At 36.0% G+C, this 22,749-nt stretch overlaps 1 non-coding gene across 1 annotated transcript; it reads left to right on the top strand.

The window, feature by feature from the left end:
- The first annotated feature begins 4,577 nt into the window (after positions 1–4,577).
- Positions 4,578–4,684, top strand: LOC128032728 (small nucleolar RNA R71). The gene has a single exon (XR_008189017.1). It is a non-coding gene; the product is annotated as a small nucleolar RNA R71 (small nucleolar RNA).
- The last annotated feature ends 18,065 nt before the right edge of the window (positions 4,685–22,749 follow it).

Genomic DNA, 22,749 nt, shown 5'->3' with positions numbered 1-22,749 from the left:
AAAGGCTACAAGTTCTTGGGACTAGTCTAGAGAAACAAATAAAAACCCGCTATAAGTTTACTTGAAATGGTACCCAAAACTTTAGCCAAACAGTTTGCAAGTATGGGACAATGAAGGCTTTAAATATAGGATAATGAAGGCTATAAGTTTATTTGAAATGGTACCCAAAACCCGTAAATATAGGACAATGAAGGCTTTAACAATTTGCAAGTAGCATATCCAGAGAAAGACAATAGCATGCTCAATGTAAATTTTGTCACTCATCTTCAATTTCATGAAATGGCAAAGCATGCAAAATGGTTTACAACTAAACAGCCTATTGAAATTCAACTCCATTCTCAAAGTATCTACCAGATAAAATGTGTTGTATTTAGCATATTGCAATATTTTTAAGCATCAAATATCAAATATCTTAATACAATAGACATTTCTAAGTAAATATCATCAGCTTATAGAACATATAAAAGCCAAGTGAAGAGAAAGCACCAGTTTTAAATATAATGGTGAAATTCACTACTATTACCTTTACAAACTTTGGCCTGCTTAGTTCAGTCTGACCAAAAAAGAGAAAGAAATAGAAAATTTAGAGCTTACTAACTGCCTTGCAAAACCGTGCTCTATATCAAGAACTTGCTGCTGTAATCACATAACATATCTATATGTCGCTATTTTAATCACATAAGAAACTAAATAAGTGAACTGAAAACCAATAACGCCAAAGCTGTCACCACATATGTTTGTTCCACAAGATAAACTGAAATCCAACATATGATCTTGGTACCTAGAAGACAAGGGGTTTATTCAAATCAACGATGAATCTGTGTGCAACCAACTTCGTAACTGCATTAAAGAAAAATCTGTTTAACAAAGGATTAATAAATTACTAATTTTTGTTTAAAGAATAGCAATGGTTTACATTTTCCTGTTCTGTCAGGGTAGAAAAAGAATGAACATATTCCTAGTAAGTTTTGAGTTGAAACATCATAAAGCTACCCTAATCCCTAATTCTGAAAGTAGAACCAGTACAAAATGTACTATCATCTCTCTACTCATCTCTTCAACTACTCTTTTACGTCTCTAATCAGTAACATACTACTCTTTTAATGCCCCATCAGGCACATTTCCACAACCTATCATCTATTTTCTTGCTTAGATTCTTGTCATATGTTTAAATGGAAAAGGTTTAAAAACACAATAATTAAACTCATATGTATTTCAAAGCATCTCAAAATATAGATAACCAGAAACTTGCATGGGGTAAGCTTTTGTAAGAATACACATTCAATTTTTTAATGGCAAAAGAACTTAGTGTACCTTCAAACAACCACCTAAGCATCCAACCTCATAATGTTCAAATTTATGAGAAATTTATATCTCCTTAATATCTTTGATCGAATGAGTAAACTCACATGTATATCATAGCTACTTCTAGCTAAAGTGTATGTTCCATTTGCACCTTTCACTTCTTGACTTACAATAACCATCAAGAAAAAAAAGATTCATCAAATCAATATAAATCAATAATACATACCATACCATACCATAGAAAAACCAAATTTTATCAAATAACAATTAGCCCAACCAAAGTTTCCGATGATTCTCAAAAAAGAGAACAATGAAAAATTAGTGGGGAATGATCGTTACATTCCATTCCAAATTCTAGTAATGTTAATTAAAACAATATAATAAAGCTGGCTAAAATTCTCTATGACTATGACCAAATAAAGCTCTCAAATACAAATAAGTGCACCAATGAAACAGTTAAGTTACAAATTTATCATCATATAGGCTTAACAAACAAAAAACATAAAACCAATGAAAAAAATAAATACATGAATGCAATTAAATCTCTCATTTTCATGCTTGTATTTCATAAAACTAAATCAATCCCTATACTCTTTAACCAAATTTATATCTAAAAAAAGACTATTAGCATCATCAATCCAATAAGCATTAGCAAACCTATAGTTTTTCTTAATGTGAAATCGAAACAAAAAAGTTCAATTAAAAAAAGAAGAAAAAGAGGAAAGATATTTAGGACAAACAAAAGCTCATGAAATTAAAGAATTATCCAAAAACCCCCATCGATCTGAAGCTGATTTACCCACATTTCAACAACGACAAAAGAATTATCATCCTTAAAAAAAAGAAACAAAAATCTATCAATCACTTAAAACTTAGCATTGCAATTGTCCAAATCCCTTTGAATGGATTTCTTCACATAACCCATAGTTAGGAAAGCATGTAAATTCTTAATCTAAATCAAAAATTCGAATTCCAGGTCAGTTAATGAACAAAGCACATATGAACTACCCAAATTAAAATGTAATAGAAGATAATTTTCCTAAGACTCACGGAGGCAGGAAAGTGCCTTGGCTGTTGGGTAAAGTGGTTAGGCATTGGTTGCTCAGTGACAGCATTTGAGGAAAGGGAGCACAGTGGATGTTTAGGGTTTCAAGAAATCAAATAACCTGTAGAGCAGAACCGAGAGGCGTCAGCAGTCCAGGAAGTCGGGTTTTTTTTGTATATTTTAGTCAAGCAAAGAAAAAATGAGAAAAAAAAGGGACAGGATTTTGGGGTATAAAAATTTAGACTAAGAAAGAAACTAGGTAAATCGTGGGAGATGATATTGAAGAAGAAAAGGAATCTCTAATTTCTTTGTGAAAACGACACCGTTTCAATAAAAATTAAATAAATTCATGGCGTTTATGGGAAAAACACTACTATTACTTTACCTTTTGTGACGTTAATGGGTAAAACATTGCTATTGCTTTACCTTTTGTGACGTTAAAATGAAAAACGCCACTATATAATGACTTATGGTGGCGTTTTTTGGTTAGCACCACTAATGGTATATATTTATGGCATTTTCGATCCAAACGCCACTAAAAACGTCTTTAAAAGCTTAATTTGCTGTAGTGGGCAATATCTAGTGAATTCCTCCACTATTGTTTCTATCAACCCAATGGCGTTGGATTCATCATTAACATCAGTACATTTCAAAGAATTAAACACATTAAAGGTAACCTGCTGATCATTTACCCTCATGGTCAGCTCGCCTTTCTGTATATCAATTAAAGTCCTGACAGTAGCAAGAATAGGTCTTCCAAGAATAATTGGCACATCTTGGTCAGCTTCACATTCTAAAATAAGGAAATCCACAGGAAAGGTAAACTTATCTACTCTTACCAGCACATCTTCAATTTTACCTTTCGGATACGCGTAGGATCGGTCAGCCAGTTGCAACGTAACCGTTTTAGGTCTTACTTTTCCAATTCCTAGCTTCCTAAAAAGAGACATAGGCATTAGATTTATACTCGCTCCTAGATCGCATAATGCCTCACCAAGATAATGATTTCCAATTGACATGGGATAGTGAAACTCCCTAGGTCTTTTAATGTCGGAGGTAATATATTTTTCAACATTGTTCTACACCCTTCAATGATTTTACGTAAATTTTAGGTAATTAGGCATTTGCTCCAAAGCTTCTACTAGCGGTATGTTGATTAGAGTTGCTTCAAAACCTCCAAAAATCTTTTGAACTGAATATCCTGCTTACATTATGAAATCGCTGAGGAAAAGGTAAAAGTGGTCGCCCATCAAGTTGTTGATATTGTTTTGCTGTGTAATTCTTATTAACAACATGTTTTGATTCTAGCACAGTATTTGGCTGCTTACCCTTTTTATGTTCAGTATGCTTTTTAGATGACTCTAGGATCTTTACCTGGTTGTTATTTGAGTTATCCTCTTCTGCCGTGGCATCTTGAGCAACATCATCAAGCTAAGTTCCGCTTCTAAGAGTGATGGCCTTGCACTGCTCCTTCCTTTGCGATCTTGAATTCTCGATATCACTTGGCAATGCTCCCTATGTTTTCGAATTTAGAGCATTCACTATTTGCTTCACTTGATTCTCAAGAGCTCAACGAGACACAACCTGACTCTGAATTATAGCATCATTCTTGGCTAGATACTCCTTTAACAAGGCTTCAATAGATGATGATGATGAAACTGATGCCTGATCTTTCTAGACATTTTGCCTCAGCATAGGTTGAGTATCACCAGGTAGTGCATTGATGGCATTCTATATTGTTGTATTGTTAAAATTCCTCGTACCTTGATTATTATGACTAAATTTGAAATGTTGCTTCCACCCAGGACTATACATATTGGAATAAGGGTTATTGTTCTGATTGAAATTACCCATGTAGCACACAGATGCTAGATTTGGTGGGCATTCATCAAACACATGATTTTCACCATAATAAACACACGATAGTTCGACTGATTTTATCTCTTGGACTGTAGTAGGCCTTTTCATTATTTTAATCATATTAGCCAAAGAAGATACTTAGGCTATCAATGAAGTAATCGCGTCCTGCCCCATAGTACCAACATCTCTTTTACCCATCCCAACTCTTGTGGTAGGATATTGATAATCATTGTTGGAAATCTTTTCCAAAATCTCATATGCTTTATTATAAGATTTATCCAAAAAAGTACCATTGGCAGAAGCAACTACTATTCTCGTATGTACATTCAGCCCATTATAAAATATCTCCATCTGAGTCCAATGTTGAAATCCATGCATTTGACATTTCCAAATCAAGTCTTTAAATCATTCCCAAGCATCATATAGTGTTTCATCCTCCAATTGCCAAAAAGATGTGATGTCATTTCTAAGCTTGACATTCATATTTAGAGGATTATACCATATCAAAAACATCTAAAAAAGATCATTCCATAATGTCACTATTCCTGACATCAAAGTATTCAACCACGCTCTCGCACAATCTCTTAAAAAATATAGAAACAGTTTAAGTTACAGAGCATCTTTAGGAACACCCTATTGCCTAAATGAGTCACAAACTTCTAAAAAAAGTCTTAAACGCAGTCTTGGATCTTCAGTGGGAAATCTACCAAATTGTCCTACTGTTTGCAACATTTCAAACATTACTAGTTTCAGCTCAAACTGCTGAGCCTGTATTTGTGGTCTGACTATCCCAGGATTAAGGTCATTCAAAATTGGCATAACATGCCCTCAAATTGGTCTATCTCGGTCATCTATCACCCCACGAACATGAAGATCAGTGCCCTAACCATTCAAAATATCATTCAGACCAGGTATAACCCCATGAACAGGAGGATTAGCATCTTGACCATTCAGATTATCATTGAGGTTAGAATCATTCCCGTTACTAGTCATTTTTCACAATTCTTTTTGCCTTCATCATAAAGTTCTTTTGAACTCTGGGTCAAATGAATATTCTTTTTAGCAGGAATGCCTCTTCTCATTCACTGATGGAAAACCTATAGAAATTAAATATAACTAAGTTAAATAAAACTAACAGAATTAAGTAAAATAACCAAACCAAATTACACCAAATTATCAATCCCTATCAACGACACCAAAAACTTGTCGCGTGTGAAATGGTATGCGAATTGTGCAAGTATACACGTCAAATCAAGTAATAAAGTGATAAGTGAGATCGTCTCCACAAAGATCGGATTAGGTATAAAAGTGGTCAAGTTATTATAACGAATTATGATTAATGTACATTGACTAATACAGAAAAATGATAAGGCAAAGTAAGAGTAAAAATGTAATGACAATTACGAGAATAATTATTTGAATAAAATGCGAGCAAATAAATAAATAACTAAGAATGCTATGGCAAAGATACTACAGTAAAGGATAGAAGTTCTATGATATTGATTGAAAGGTTGGGATTACTAAGAATTTGCCCTTACTTTTAATAATGCCTTAACAAAATCGTACTTAACCTACTGCTCAGAAAAGGCCTAAAGTGACCTGCTTCTTTCGAGAGCAAGATCTAAAGTTACATGGCCTGTGTCTATAGGCCTTAGCATTGCACCCTGTACTATTTTTTCTTTATTCTATACAAATGTTGTTCTATTTCTAAAGTTTGATGTAGGTATTCAGTCGAATACCCACTTATATCATTCAATTTCAATCTAACTAATCCAACCTTTTCAGAATTAGATTTAGTTTATGGGCATATTGTACATTCATCTATGTCTAGAGGATGTATGCATACAGTTAGGCAATAAAAGAAATTGAATGAAACAATTGATTAAATCAAATCTTCAACCATTAAAGAAAATATAAGTTTCATCATGTAATTCCAACCCTATGAGATTTAATTCATGGGTTGGTGATTAAAATTCAAGTTCAGAATAACATCCAACATTGTTTCGATCAAATCAATTTATAGGAGAACAAAATAAGAAATAGTGGAAGAACTCAGGAAGATGGTTGTCGCCAAACCATTCCGCAATGCAACAGCACAGTGTCCTTTGGTGGCTGAGAAGGACATCCTTCAACTTCTGCTTTCTGTCTCTATTCAACCACTACCCTCTATTGTTGCCTCCAGATCTCCACCCCTAGGGCTTCTTCCTTCAGCTTTTTACAAGAATTTCTTCCTAGGGTAAATCCAGCAGCCCATGATATCTTCTCTTTTTTAGGTAGATTTTTTTGGTACAAGTAGAGATAGGTTGAGACTGGTATGCCCTGAATGTTGACTTGGTCATCTTCCTAAAATTGCCACGGCATACAAGGTGGCAAACTGTCCAACCTTTTGCCCCGGTAAACCTTCTGTCCTTTATTTCTTTCTCAACATCCTGCACCTGTTAAACCACTAGACACAACCTTTCCACACGCAATTAAAAGTATCTAACATATACAAATAGTCCAAGCTCATAATGTAAATGATAAAAATACTAATAAAATGTCCTAAAATGCCACTAAATGTACCCGAGTACAAGCAATTAGCTAAGTCTAAAGGAATGAAATATAAATCTTTTCAAGAGTTATCAGCTATCACTAATCCAATATGGAAAAAGGCTATAAATGAATAAATAAGACGTGGGAACTGGTTAATCCTCCTGAAGGGCAGAAAATGGTTGGCTGCAAAGGTGTTTACTATTAAGTATAAGGCTGGTGTTTCAATTGAAAGACTCAAAGCTAGATTAGTAGCGCAAGGATTCACTCGGACATATAGAGTGGATTATCAAGAAAAATTTGCTCTAGTTGCTGAATTGAACATGATCAGGATCCTTCTATCATGTGTACAAAATCTCGATTGGAACTTACAATAGTTTGATGTAAAGAATATCTTCTTACATAGAGGCATGGAAGAAGAAATGTATATGAAAGTTCCTTTAGTATTCGAGGATAAGGGCTCTCAAGGAAAGGTATGCAGACTGAAAAAAGACCTATATGGACTAAAGAAATCTCCAAGAGCCTAGATTGATAGATTTAGTATGGACATGGTGTCGTTTGGCTATCCATAAAGTAATGCTAATTATACATTCTTTATAAAAAATCGTAATTATAAGATTACTCTCCTTATAGTTTATGTTGATGACATAATTATGATGGGAGATGACAGGGAAGAAATGACCCAACTTAAGAAACAATTAGCTCAGGAATTCGAAATCAAAGACTTGGGAAAGTTATAATATTTCCCCATAATAGAAGTGTCTAGATCGAAAAAGAGAATCTTTATTTCTCAAACAAAGTATGTCTTAGATATTCTAACAGAGACTGACATGTTAGGTTGCAAACCAACAGAATTACCTATTGAGAGTAATCACAAGTTACAAGCAGGGATTGGTAAAATGGTGGATAATGGGAGATATCAAAGACGTTAGAGATTGATTTATCTCATTCATACTTGACTTGATATAGCCTATGCGGTTAGTTTAGTAAGCCAGTTTATGCATGACACTTGCGAACCCCATATGCAAGCAGTATTGTAAATTTTGTGCTATTTGAAGTCTGCAACGGAAAAAGGTATTCTCCTCTCCAAAAATAATCATCTCAAGATAAAAGTATTTACAGATGCATATTGGGCTGGCTCTCTTAATGACAGAAGGTCTACAATGAGTTATTGTACTCTTGTAGGAGGAAACTTTGTCACTTGAAGGAGCAACAAACAAAGTGTTATAGCTCGATCAAGTGCAGAGGCTGAATATAGGGCCATGGCTCAAACTGTTTGTGAGCTTTTATGGCTGCAAAAAGTATTGGAAGAGCTAAAGTTGTTGAACGAAAATGGATCAACCTTGTACTGTGACAACAAAGTGACCATGAGCATAGCTCAAATTCCAATGTAGCACGATAGAACCAAGCAAATCGAATAGATTATCATTTTATAAAGAAAAAAGAAGCCAGTGGTGCCTTAAGTCTATCTTATCTAGCATCTGAAAAATAGTTGGCTAATATTTTTACTAAAGGGCTCAACTATAAGACTTATCATAATCTTCTTTGCAAGTTGGGTATGCGAGACATCTATGCACCAACTTGAGGGGGAGTGTTGAGAATCTTTAATTATTTGATAGCATTGAATAACATATCTTTAGATATTACAGTTGATTATTATAGATATTAATTAGAGATTTTCTTTCCTTAATTGAATCAATGCTTCATGTATATATAGTTGTACATATTTCTAAGAAATACATACTTTTGAGAGAGCTTTTCTTCAATACATTAGAGTATTTATCTCTAATTTCATCAATTATTGGTAAAGTTAGATTAAATTTCAATGGTTGAGATTGTAGAGAGTCAAGTTAGAAAATCATAGAATATTAGTTTTGTGTTTAGATTATTTGTTATTCATGTTAGAATTGAAGTGGGTGATGTTCGAACAAAGCTTGGTTAAGCTTAATCTTTAAAACCACGATTAAATTATTAAGGACCTATATGTAAGATATGAGATTTATGAGATTTATTAGTATATATGATATTTTGAAGTTCTTAGAGGATAATTATGAAGTTGGATTTCAAATTCAATCGGGAAAATTTAAATATACATAAATTTTGGATATTAGGATTATAAGGGACTAAAGTGAAAAGTGTGAAAAATATGTTTTAGATATAAGTTGTATGTTTATTGATGAGAAACTAATATCATTTTATTTCGAATTTTTTGTAAATAGCTAATGACGAGGTCGAAATGTCGAGGAGCAAGGTGATAGGGGACGATGGATAGCGAAATCGATTTGTGTTAGCATAATTCAACTTCATTACATAAAATAATTAAATATTAAATATTTGACTTGTAAAGACATTGGTGTCAATTTTTGTCATGATCATTTTTTATACTTGTCAAATAAGCATTTAAATGGTAAAGGTTGGATTAAATGTATAAAGTAACAAATGGCATATATAGCATGGTTATGTCATTGCATCAAGTGGATAATCGCAAGAGTTGAATATTTATGCTTTGTTGAAATTGAATGTGATATAGTTGGTAAATAAACGTGGGATATACCATGATAAATTGAAATGGTAATGTTTAGTGAAAGATGACAAACAAATGAGTAATCCATATTGATAAAGGAAAAATATGTTGGTGAGTGGGGATAAAAATAAACTCATGAGAAATTAACGAAGGCTTCAAGGCATGTATCAATGCCACTTTCTTTAAGGTTCTATTCACCCCCCACCTATATTATGGTGTGCAAAAGAGTTACAGAAAAATGAGCCTCAAGTGTAACGCCCCAAAATTTCTAATTTCATTATTGTGAAAATATGACAAAATATCTATTTGCTTTAGTGGTTATGTGTTCTGGGTGTGTTTGGGAGGTCCCAAGTTCGAGCCTTTGCTTGGGCAAATTTTGGTATTTTAAATGAATTTGGCCCTACTCTTGTTTAGTAGGCTTTTATTTTGTTGTTGGGTAAATTATATCAGAATGGGCTTTCTGGTCTGGTGGTTAAATGATGTGTTATTATGGTGGAGGCCTTGTGTTTGAATCCCTATGCAAGCAAGGTTATTATTTTTTTTGCTCAGATTTCAGGATAGAGTTGTGTAGTAGGGGGATTCTGAGTAGTGGATGTGTAGTGGGAATTAGGGGAGGAGATTAAGGGATTTTGGGGGTTATCAGGATTTTATTTTATTTTTTTCCCTAACCGAATTTTGACTCTCTTTTTCAAAAAATTTTGGCCATCTATTCTTCTCCCTCTCCTCTTACCGAAATTCTCTGAGTTTTTCCATCTTTCTCTTCTTTTTCTTCTTCTTGATTTTTCTTTAATCTATTTATTTTCTTTCATTTTCGCACGTGGTTAATGCTCTCTTAGTTTCGGTAATTGTTTCTCTTCATTTCTGCCATGAATCTTTTAACGACTAAAGTGGTAATATTTTTTCTCTACGATTTGGGCATAGGGGGAGGCTCAGACTGGTGAATTCAGTGTTCTCGTCTTAACAATAGTTAAACGGAGGGTTACCGTTGGTGGTAAGTTGGGTTCTATTCATTCTTGGTCGTCAATTCGCTTGTAAATTCATTAAATTGATGTTGAGTGTCTTGATTCTAGGATTTAGAGTGCCTGTGGACTGTTTTAGCATCAAACAAAACCAGGTGTGTACCCGAAAAGCAAAAAAAAATAAGGGATTTGGCGAAAAGTCGAAATTGCTTGCTGTTTGGACAACAGTAGTAGGCTAACATTGAAAAATCGTGAGGGAAGATATAAGCAAATAGTGAAAACATATATGAATAATTAACTAGTACAGGTTGCATTAAAAATGGATCACGTGGCCAAGGGCAATTTTGGTCGAGTGGGCCACATGGGCATGTGAGCCCATTTTTCTGAAAAGTTCTGTAAGGTTGCACGGGTCGCCCAAGTTGACTGTGGACCTATTGTAGGGTCGGTAAGCTTTACTTAGACCCCTATATGTATGATCTATCTGTCTAATTTTTATACCAAGCATGACTTGTGATATTTGAATGTATGTACTATTAATTGCATAATGGGATGACATATTTTTTATGTTGTATTGCATCGGGTGGATTGATGATATTTGGAGAAAGTGTCTGACAGGTTATTAAACCTGTTATCTGGCAGCTTAGCTGCAACCTTCTAATTATGTGTCGTATTTCAGTACAGCATAGTGTGTAGGGATGAGTGGGTTGATTTAATCCCCACATGGTGTGTAGGGTTGGACGGAGATGGTGTGTAGAGGCTTGTGGGTAGGATTTTGATTTACTGTATCTGCATTATGTATCTGATATGGACGAAGGCCCAAATGTATTTCTGAGACTATATCTGAATGGGCTAAGGCCCAAACTGATTCTGTGATGGGCACGAGCCCCAGACTGTATCTAACTAATTTCTGTTGATTACTGTATGCATGTTTTCTGTGGGGATTACACACTGAGTTTGCGAAAACTCACCCTTTCTCTGTTTAATCTATACAGGTAATCCCCAAACTTAACAGGTTGGTGCAACGGAGGACTCGACGGTTGCCACACATAAATTTTAGACTGTTTTCTATTAATGCCTAGAATTTATTACTTATTTGGGGTTTTTTTATGTATCTTCTGGACTATGGACTGGTTGGCTTTAAATTTGGGACTTTATACTTTTTTATGGATTTTTTAAAACTGCAACTCCATAAAACACGATTTTTTTTCTAAAAACTAAGGTTTTTCATAAATAGAAACGATTTTCCCTAAATTAATTGGTTACAAAAGCTTCCGCTAGGAGACAAGTTTTAAAGAAAATCAACTAGTTTTTTTTCGAATTAAATAAAAGCTAACTTAGTGTAACGGTTTTTAAACTCGACAATCTAGTCTTCAAATCCCTTTCCATGTGACATTGCCAGATTCGACCATAACGTCTAGGCCTAGTTTAGGGTGTTATATTTAGTGGTATCAGCGTCAGGTTACAAAACTCGGCTGTGGATTATGGGTTTTATAAAAATTGGGCTTTCAAAAAATTGATTGATTTCTAAATGATTTGAAATGTTTTTACTGAGTAAGTGGTACACCGAGTCTCCAGCGCCGATCCTATAAGTATTCTGAATTGTGATTTATTTTAAACTGAAACTGTTATGGATAGTATATTCTAAAACTACTATAGGTAGTAAACTGTACTGAAAACACTTTAGTTAGTGTATACTGAAAATTGTAGAGAAACTGGAAACTATAGTGAGACTGTGATTTATGAAAATAAACTCTGAATAACCGATACAATTTTACATAAAACATTTGTTAATAAACACTGGAACTGTAACTGATTCATAAAACTTATAATACTAGATATATCTAATTAGATATGAGCGCACGAGGTATCCGTGGACAGGGTACTAGAGGCCAAGGTAAAGGCCGTAGAGGGGCTCGAGCTGAGTCCTCGTCATTGGGTAGCCTGCCAAATTTGGATACGATTGAGATGCCAGTGTCGCCCGCTACTGAGACTGGGTCTCCAGATTGCATGGCTGGGACGATGCATTGTCCCAGGCTATGCTAAGGATTTCGGAGAGGGTCGCTGGGCCCAATACTAGATTTAGGGGTCTAGGGTCGGTTACAGAATGACTGTAGTCCAATGGAGATGAGCTCTTCAAGGGTGTTACTAGGGTCACCCCTAATGTGGCTGAATATTGGATTGAGGCCACGGAGAGGATCATGGATGATCTAGATTGCACCCCTAAGTAGAAATTAAAGGGTGCAGTCTTGCTGTTGCGGGACGAGGCTTATCAGTGGTGGCTGACCGTTAAGGAGGGCACTCAGCCCAAACGTCTGACCTAGGTGTTCTTTAAGATCGCATTCTAGGGAAAATATGTCAGAGCTAGTTATGTGGATGCATGTAGGGGGAGTTTCTGAATCTTACACAGGGGGATCGATCAGTGGTCGAGTGTGAGGCTGAGTTTCTAAAACTAAGCCGCTATACGCGAGGTATGGTGGCAGCTGAGTATGAGCGATGTGTCCGCTTTGAGGATGGGCTCAGAGATAATTTGAGAGTTTTGATAGCCCCGCAGAGGGAATGAGATCTTTCTGCCCTGGTCGAGAAGGCAAAAATCACCGAGGAGGATATAGAGGTAGTCAGGATCGGAGAACGTCGAAACTACTTATCTAATGTGATCTCTGCACTGGTGGTGGAGAAGTTGGTTCGTAAGGGATGTGAGGCATTCTTGGCCTATGTAAGTGTTTCAGATTTTGGAGACTCTATAGTTAAGGATATCAGAACAGCATAAGATGCTCAGGACGTCTTTCCTGAAGAGTTGCCGGGTTTACCTCTGAATCGTGAAGTGGAGTTTGGGATAGAGCTCCTTCCTAGTATAGCTCTGGTGTCTATCGCCCCTTACCGAATGGCCCCGAGGGAGCTTACGGAGCTTAAGGCTCAAATTTAGGAGTTATTGGATCGTGGGTTCATCTGCCCTAGTGTGTACCCGTAGGGAGCACCGATACTGTTTGTTAAGAAAAAGGATGGATCCATGAGGATGTGTATCGACTACCGACAACTAAATAAGTTGAATATTAAGAACAAGTATCCATTTCCGAGTATTGATGATTTGTTTGACCAGTTCCGAGGGGCGTTTGTGTTCTCCAAAATTGACTTGCGTTCTGGGTATCATCACTTGAGGGTTAAGGAGGCTAATGTGCATAACACGGCATTTAGGACTTGTTATGGTCACTACGACTTCCTAGTGATGCCATTTGGACTGACTAATGCACCGGTAACTTTCATGGATCTGATGAACCAAGTGTTTCAGCCCTACCTAGATCGGTTTGTAGTGGTGTTCATCGATGACATATTGGTTTATTCGAGAACTTAGGATGAGCATGACGAGTACCTTAGGATTGTTTTTCAGATTTTGAGGGAAAAACAACTCTATGCTAAGTTCAGCAAGTGCGAGTTCTGGTTATATGAAGTAACGTTTTTGGGTCATGTGGTGTCTGCTAAGGGGATTCGAGTCGATCCTCAAAAAATTGAGGTTGTATTGGAACAGAAGCAGCCTAAGAATGTGTCTGAGATCTGCAGCTTTATGGGGCTGACAAGTTATTACCGACAGTTTGTGAAAGGATTTTCACTGATCGCAGCACCCATGACTAAGCTGTTACGTAAAGGTGTACCGTTTGACTGGACTAATGCGCAGCAAGAGAGCTTTGAGAAGCTTAAGACTGTACTGACTGAGGCTCCTATTTTGGTACAGCTTGAACCTGGAAAGGAGTTCACAGTTTATAGTAATGCATCACATGTCAGTTTGGGATGTGTGTTGGTGCAGGATGGTAAGGTGGTTGCATATGCATCTCGTCAGCTTAAAACACATGAGGCAAACTATCCGACGCACGATTTGGAGTTGGTCGCCGTAGTCTTTGCATTGAAAATCTGGAGGCATTATCTGTACGGTGAGAAGTGTATTATCTACACTGATCATAAGAGCCTCAAGTATCTCCTCACTCAGAATGAGTTAAATCTTAGGTAGCGTAGATGGGTTGAGCTGCTTAAGGATTATGATTGTAACATTGAGTACCATCCTGACAAGGCCAATATGATGGCCGATGCATTGAGTCGTAGGGCTATGACCAATCTGAGAGTGATATTCGCTTGACTTAGCCTACTCGACGATGGAAGTCTGTTGGCAGAACTTCAGGTCAAACCGACATGGATTGAATAGATTCGAGGTAAACAGTTGGGGATAAATCTCTCAGGTTACGTTTTCATCAGGTTGAGAATGGTGGCACTACTGATTTTGGGATGAACAGTGATGGGGTACTTTTTTCTGCGATCGGATTTGTGTACCGAATGATGAGGATTTAAGGCAGTCGATTCTGAGAGAGGTACATGGTAGTCCCTATACTATGCATCCTGGTGGGAACAAGATGTACCGAGATCTTCGGGAATTGTACTGGTGGTCAGGGTTGAAGCGTGAGGTTACCGACTTTGTTGTTCGCTGTTTGACTTGTCAGTAGGTTAAGGCTAAGCATCAGTTACCTTTAGGTTTGCTGCAGCCGGTTAAGATACTGTTATGGAAATGGGAGCGAGTAACGATAGACTTCATTAGTGGGTTGCCTCTAACACCCACTAAGAAGGATTCTATCTGGGTCATCATGGATTGATTTACCAAATCTGTTCACTTCATCCGGGTAAGGACAGACTTTTCTCTTCAAAAATTAGCTAAGCTCTACATACCAAAAATAGTGAGACTGTATGGGGTACCTGTCTCGATCATTTTCGATCAGGATCCTCGTTTCACATCTTGATTCTGGAAGAAGCTTCATGAGGCTCTGGGTTTAAGATTAGACTTCAGTACTATTTTTCATCCTCAGACAAATGGTTAGTCGAAAAGGGTGATTCAAATACTAGAAGACATGTTCAAGAGCTATGTTAATGATTTCCGAGGCAGTTGGGAGGAGTACTTGCCGTTAGTGGAGTTTGCCTATAATAATAACTTCCAGTCCAAATGGCACCTTACGAGGCACTGTACGGTCATAAGTGTCGCACTCATTTATGTTGGACAGAGTTGGGCGAGTGACGTGTTCTGGGTCCTGAACTGGTCTCTAAGATAGAGGATAAGGTTAGATTGATTCGGGATCGTTCAAAAGCGACTTCTGATGGGCAGAAATCGCATGCAGATTTGAAGAGGTATGAGATCGAGTATTCTGTGGGGGACTTTGTTTTTTTAGGGTCTCGTCATGGAAAAAGGTTTTGAGGTTCGGTCGCAAAGGCAAGCTGAGCCCTCAGTTTATTGGACCTTACTGCATTCTGAAATGTGTGGGACCTGTCACTTATCAGTTAGAGTTACCTTCGGAGTTAGACTGCATTCATGATGTTTTTCACGTCTCGATGTTGAGGCACTACTGCTCTGATCCCACACATGTTGTTTCTGTTGAGGAGATTGAGGTTAGACCAGACTTGACCTTCGAGGAGGAGTCGGTTCAGATTCTGGAGCTTGAGTAAAGGCCCTTCAGAAAAAGTCTATTTCCTTAGTGAAGGTTCTATGGCATAATCATAGCACTAAGGAGGCCATGTGGGAGCCTGAGGATAAGATATGTCAGCAATATCCTCATCTGTTCTGATCAGGTAAAATTTCGAGGATGAAATTTTCTTTTAGGGGGTAGAGTTGTAACACCCCAAAATTTCTAATTTCACTATTGGGAAAATATGATACAAAATATATATCTGCTTTAGTGGTTATGTGTTCTGGGTGTGTTTGGGAGGTCGCAAGATCGAGCCTTTGCTTGAGCAAATTTTGGTATTTTGAATGAATTAGGCCTTACTCTTGTTTAGTATGCTTTTATTTGATTGTTGGGTAAATTATATCAGAATGGGTCTGTTGGTCTGGTGGTTAAATGGTGTGTTATTATGGTGGAGGTCTTGTGTTCAAATCCCTGTGCAGGCAACGATATTATTTTTTGTGCTCATATTTCGGGATAGAGTTGCGTAATAAGGAGATTCTGAGTAGTGGATGTGCAGTGGGAATTAGGGGAGAAGATTAAAGGATTTTGGGGATTATCGGGATTTTATTTTATATTTTTTCATTTAATCAAATTTTGACTCTTTTTTCCAAAAAAAATTTGCCATCTATTCTTCTCCCTCTCCTCTTGTCGAAATTCTCTGAGTTTTTCCATCTTCCTCTTCTTTTTCTTCTTCTTGATTTTTCCCTAATCCATTTATTTCCCTTCATTTTAGCACGCGGTTAGTGCTCGCTTAGTTTCGATAAATGTTTCTCTTCGTTTCTATCATGAATCTCTTAACAACTGAAGTAGCAATATTTTTTCTCTGCGATTTGGGCATAGGGGGAGGCTCAGACTGGTGAATTCAATGTTCTCGTCTTAACAATAGTTAAATGGAGGGTTATCGTTGGTGTTAAGTTGGGTTTCTATTCGTTCTTGGTTGTCAATTCGCTTGTAAATCCGTTAAATTGATGTTGAGTGTCTTGATTATAGGATTTGGAGTGCTCGGAAACTGTTTTAGCATAAAAAAAACCAGGTGTGTACCCAAAACACAAAAAAAAAAAAGATTCAACGAAAAGCAGAAATTGTTTGCTGTTTGGACAGTAGCAGTAGGATAATTTTGAAAATTTGCCATAAATTGTGGAAATCGAATTAGAGGATTAAAAAAATATGGAATTAAATCTTGTTGAGTCTAGTTTCTCATAGAAGAAACGGTGTAAGTAATGGAATTGTAAATCGTGAGGTGTAATAAACTTTGTGAGACAAGGTCAAATTGAATTTAGGTTCCCCTGTTTTGACTTTGGAAAATCATCAAAAATTGGAGAAACATAATTAGGGGTTAAAATTTACATATTTAAATTATCAAAATTTTGTACTAAGAGATAATTAATATTTAGCAAAGAAAGGACGAAGCTGTCAGACAGCAGAACAGGGGTAATTAGAAAATTTTACTGTACTTATTGGCTGAACCAAAAATTCTAAAAATTTTATGGTAGAAAGGTATTTGAGTCTAGTTTCAAATACATTTAGCGGATCTTAATTCAGAATCTTGTACCTCAAGATATAAGTAATTTAGCAACAGTGACTCAAGTAGACAGCTTTGAAGGAACATATAAGTAAATAGTGAAAACATATATGAATAAATAACTAGCACGAGTTACATTAAAAATGGATCACGTGGCCAAGGCCAATTTGGGCCGAGTGGGCCATATGGGTTTGTAAGCCCATTTCTCTAAAAAGTTTTGTAAGGTTGCACGGGTCGCCCAAGTCGACTGTGGACCTATTGTAGGGTCGGTAAGCTTTACTTACACTCTTATATGTGTGATCTGTCTGTCTGATTTCTATATCGAGCATGACTTAAGATATCTGAATGTATGTATTATTAATTGCATAATGGCATGACATAATTTTTATGTTGCATTGCATCGAGGTGGGTTGATGATATTTGGAGGAAGTGTCTGAAAGGCTATTAAGCCTGTTATCTGGTAGCTCAACTGCAACCTTCTGACTATGTGTCGCATTTTGGTACAGCATGGTGTGAAGGGATGGATGGGTTGGTTTAATCCACACATGGTGTGTAGGGTTGGAAGGAGATGGTCTGTAGAGGCTGGTGGGTAGGATTCTGATTTACTGTATCTGCGTTCTGTATCTGATATGGGCCAAGGCCCTAATATATTTCTGAAACTGTATTTGAATGTGCTAAGGCCCAAACTGATTCTGTGATGGGCACGGGCCCCAGACTGTATCTAGCTCAATTCTGTTGATTATCTGTAAGCATGTTTTCTGTGGGGATTACACACTGAGTTTGCGAAAACTCGCCCTTTCTCTGTTTAATCTGTATAGGTAATCCCCAAACTTGACGGGTCGGTGCAGTGAAGGACTCAATGGTGGCCACACATAAATTTTAGACTGCTTTCCATTAATACCTAGAATTTATTACTTATTTTGGGTTTTTGATGTATCTTCTGGACTATGGACTGGTTGGCTTTTAATTTGGGACTTTATACTATTTTTTATCGATTTTTTTAAAAATTGCAACTCCACAAAACACGATTTTTTTCTAAAAGCTAAGGCTTTTCGTAAATAGAAATGATTTTCCCTAAATTAATTGGTTACAAAAGCTTCCGCTAAGAGACAAGTTTTAAAGCAAATCAAATAGTTTTTTTTTCAATTAAATATAAGTTAACTTCTGTAACGGTTTTTAAAATCGGCAATCTTATCTTCAAATCCCTTTTCATGTGACATCGCCAGATTCGGCTATAACGTCTAGGCCGGGTTTGGGGTGTTATATCAAGGATATAATGAAGCCTAATGATTGTCTATGTTTTGCATTAACGGAAACAATCCATTAAGCACTGAATGAAGCATAACAAGGATATCCATGTTTATAAAGAATTTCTAGAGTAATTCTTTATAGAACAATCTAGAAATATAAAAAATGGTAGGAGATTAGAAAGTAAAATTTTTCTATATTTTTTGGTTGTCATCTAAATGAAACTTCACTCCTATTTATAAGAGGCCTTATGTCTCTTCATAAAGACATAACAACTCAAATGGGTAGTCATATCTTTAGCAATAAACATAATTATTCAATAGATATCTACTTGAATAATTATGACTATTTGTTAATAACCAAGTGACATAACTTTTGATTACTTGAAGCTTTTCATTTGTAACTATTGGAACACTATATATATTTTGAAAATATTTCAACAATCTCCCCATTTTCAAAATAATCTAGATTTTGATAATCTTGGAAATCAATTACATAAATGAAGGTGTCTTATGATTGAACCTTCACTTAGTGAAAACATGTTAAATTTAATTGGAATTGCATGGTAGGCTATGATTTGAACCAAATATTCCATTTGATTAACCGAACACATCCTGCACAATGATTTCAACACCAATCAATGTATAGTATACAAAGACATTATTAAGACCATGTGTCTGTAACCTCTTTTCATGAGTGTTTTCAGAGCCAAGCCTTGAGCTCCTAGAAGCGACCTTACTTCCACTCACATAGGTAGATCCAATCGAGAGTGCTCCCATAATTATAACACTCTAACACATATTGATGATGTACTTTTTCTCATTGAACTTAAGACTTGACATTATACTAAGCGTTCAGTTGAGTTTCCATAACGGGTGACTCAAATATAATAGGCTTGTATCTCATCCCAAAATTTCAACTTTCCAACATAGCTATGGTAGTTAACTATACTACAAGGTGAAACTTTATATTTATTTGTGTCTTGAAAATTCACAAGACCAACATCCCCACCATGTTCAATTATCGATTCTTTCAGAAAAAAAAATATTATCAAGGATATCATTTCTACTATAGTCAAATTACATGATCACTTTATCTTTTTTATCATTACAATTTCATATTTGGATACTTTATTTATTCCTTGGTGTCCAAGAAATTAATTTCACAAACACCAAATATATGAAACCATACATCATATCTTTTCCCTTGGTGAAACTAGACAACATATTTGTTATTTTTCGTAATTTCTTTTCAAAGTCAATACTTGACTTTAAAACCTTTGTTTTTTTTTTTGTATTTATAGTCAAATATAATAGACCATATACATACAAAGGTTGTAACACCCCGCCCGACATAGTCCCAGTTGGTGTTTTGTGTGGGCTGGTTGTTGGCTAAAGTATAAGCTAAGGAAGGCTGATTTATGCCCTATCGTTAGGTTAAGTTAGTGTTGATTGTTGTGCTATGATTGGCGCATTGTTTGACTACTTCGATAAGTCTGTAAAGATGTGGTAGAATTTTCGTCTCTTGGCCTAGTGTAGGTTACTGATCTATATGTCTTGGCATGGTTGATGTGGAGAACTCACCAATGAACAGATTCTCCTGGTGAGTTTTGTGTTGGTGGACCCTTCTGTTAGTATTCGCCAAGTGGTCTATTTTATTTGGTATGTAAAGTCCACTAGTGGCAAATTGTTAGACCCGATAGTTTTCTTTGTAAGTACGATGGGTGAGGTCGCAACTGTAGAACAGTTTACCATACTTGCTTGTGAGACATGAGTATATTGTTCAGTTTTAGTAGGTTCCTTGTTAAGACCTAGTTGGATTTGAACTAAAGCATTGTAAATGACAACTTGATGTGTTTAGGTAGTTAAATGAGTTGTTTAGTTGGTTGCTTATGAGTACAAGCAAAGTGTACCACTCTAATTAGTGGTAGCAGTGGTGTTTGGTAGAAAGGGTTGTCTATAGATTGATATGTCGGCCACCAGGGGGTGCAAAATCAGCTCTAACTGCTGGCCACGTGTAGGTTTATTGTGAGAATCATGTGGAATATAAATAATTGTGTAACTGACGCAGTAGGGGGTTCTTCTTTCTTTCTTCTAATTTGTTTTATTTCTTATACCCCGATAAGAGGGAATAACCTCATTGAAGAAAAACCAACGAGGGTCTGAATAATAAGTAGAGGTCGTGGAGTGTAGTGAAATACTTGTGGTGTAACCAGCTTCTTTGAGATTTTTAGTGAGTATCTAATTTGTTTGAATCTTTTGTGAGTCTCCTTCATGTCCATATATACTGATAGTTTATGGTTTATCATAGTTAAAGGTTATGAGTACAAGTAAAACTATTCTCTGAACCGTGGTAAGTTGTTGCATGTAATCATCTGCAGACTCATATAAGTGATAAGAAACAAACATGACTTCCTTAGTGTGCAAACCCAGTATCTGGATAAGTTGGGCCACTAGTAGGGCATGTTAGTTGCTAACCAGACAAGCGAATAAGGTAGGCCACAAATAGGGCATGTTAGTTGCTAACCAAATTGGCGTATGTGTTGGGTTACTGGTAGAGCATGTTAGTTGCTAACCAACCTGGCGTTATGGGTGATGCCATCTGTATGGCATGTTAGTTGTTAACCAAGGCAAAGAGACCTAATCTCATGGGAAAACATGCATATGTACGAAATAGTGTGGACTAAGAGATCCATTATGATGTTTTAATATTGGATTCAAGGTTAGCACAAGGAAAGACGTGGAAAAGGGTAAGAAAATATGAATCTAGATTTGTTGCATGTAATGCATGTTACATAATTCGAAGTAAGTTATAAGACCACAAAATAGAAAGGTTAATTATGTACTTGTATTGCATGATAAGTATTAATTATTAATCTTATTTATTGTGTTTTTGGTGAAATGTATATGTTAGTTGTAGTGCTTAGCGTATATTCGCCAAAGGAGAGTCATGCTCCGTAGGCATATAGATTCTAGTCAACAAGTATGTCTGGGATGATAGAGTAAGTGAACGTAGCTTTTGGGAAGTATCTATTCTATTGATGTTAACGAGACTGTTCTCTGGGAAAGTAGTTGCATATTGTATTCTACAAATGGTAGAGTCCGCCAGGGGATACTATCCGCCAGGTATATGTATCCGACGTTGTTGTATGTAAGAGGGTAGAAGCCCAACTGTCTCTATGGGAAGTCTGTTAACTTATTGTTATTTATATATGTATATATATATATGTCCAATCATTTCTACTCATGGAATTTTCTTGGAAAGGGTTGAGCATTTTCTAAGTTCTTTTGAGCTTACTCCCTTTCATTCCATTTTTCAGGCAGCACCTCGGCGTAAAGGGCTTGTAGAAGGGACTCAGCCAGATAAAACAACCTCTGTTGTGAGCCTCGGCTATGTTTGTTATGTAACATCCATATGATTATATCGAGGTGGTGTGATATATCAATCTTGTATTTTCAAACGATGCACATGTTTCTTATTATGAATATATTTTACAAAATGTATGGTGCACTCTAAAAGGCCTGCTTGGCGTATCGTTTTAAAGTGCCCTACTTTGTCGATCATGCTTCAATAGCTTCAACTATTTTTATTATGGTAAATTGCCAAATGTTTTCCTACGTTTTGCTAAAATTATAAAAATAATAAATCAAGTTTAAGCCTGCTTGCTGTATAACGCCTCAGTCCGCCAGATGGGGGTTGAGGTTTTCCAAGGGTGTAACATATAGTCATATTAAAGGACCATCAATTGTCCAATCAAACAACTATAAAATCACACATTTATTCACCCTCCATCATGGACATTATCAATTATTTTTTGACTATGATAAAAATCATGTCCATTACGTATATGGGTCAACTAACATTCATATTACTATCTCATACTCATGAGATCTTTGATTCATGGCTTCTAAGATAAATTTTAAAATTTACCACATCTCAAAATTTTATAGAACCATGAGATTATAGATCATATCCAAGCCATATAAAAAATACATAATCATAAATATGCATAATAAGATCTCAACTTCAAATATATGATTATCATGTTATATATTGTCATTAGACGATCTCATACCGGACTAGTGATCTTATTAGAAAAATTAACTATGCATATGCATATGACTTATTTCATTTCTAGTCAAAACCACTTCTAATCCAAATTTTATAACATAAAAAATATGCAATCATATATAAAACCCATTTAGCTTGAGGTTTTAACAAAACAACCACCAAAATTATTTATATTCTATAATCATCTACAAAGTTTCATTTTAGCAATGAAA

The sequence above is a fragment of the Gossypium raimondii genome, chromosome 1 (genome assembly GCF_025698545.1).
Source record: "Gossypium raimondii isolate GPD5lz chromosome 1, ASM2569854v1, whole genome shotgun sequence".
Taxonomy (NCBI): Eukaryota; Viridiplantae; Streptophyta; class Magnoliopsida; order Malvales; family Malvaceae; genus Gossypium; species Gossypium raimondii.
This window is presented reverse-complemented; position numbering and strand designations above follow the sequence as displayed.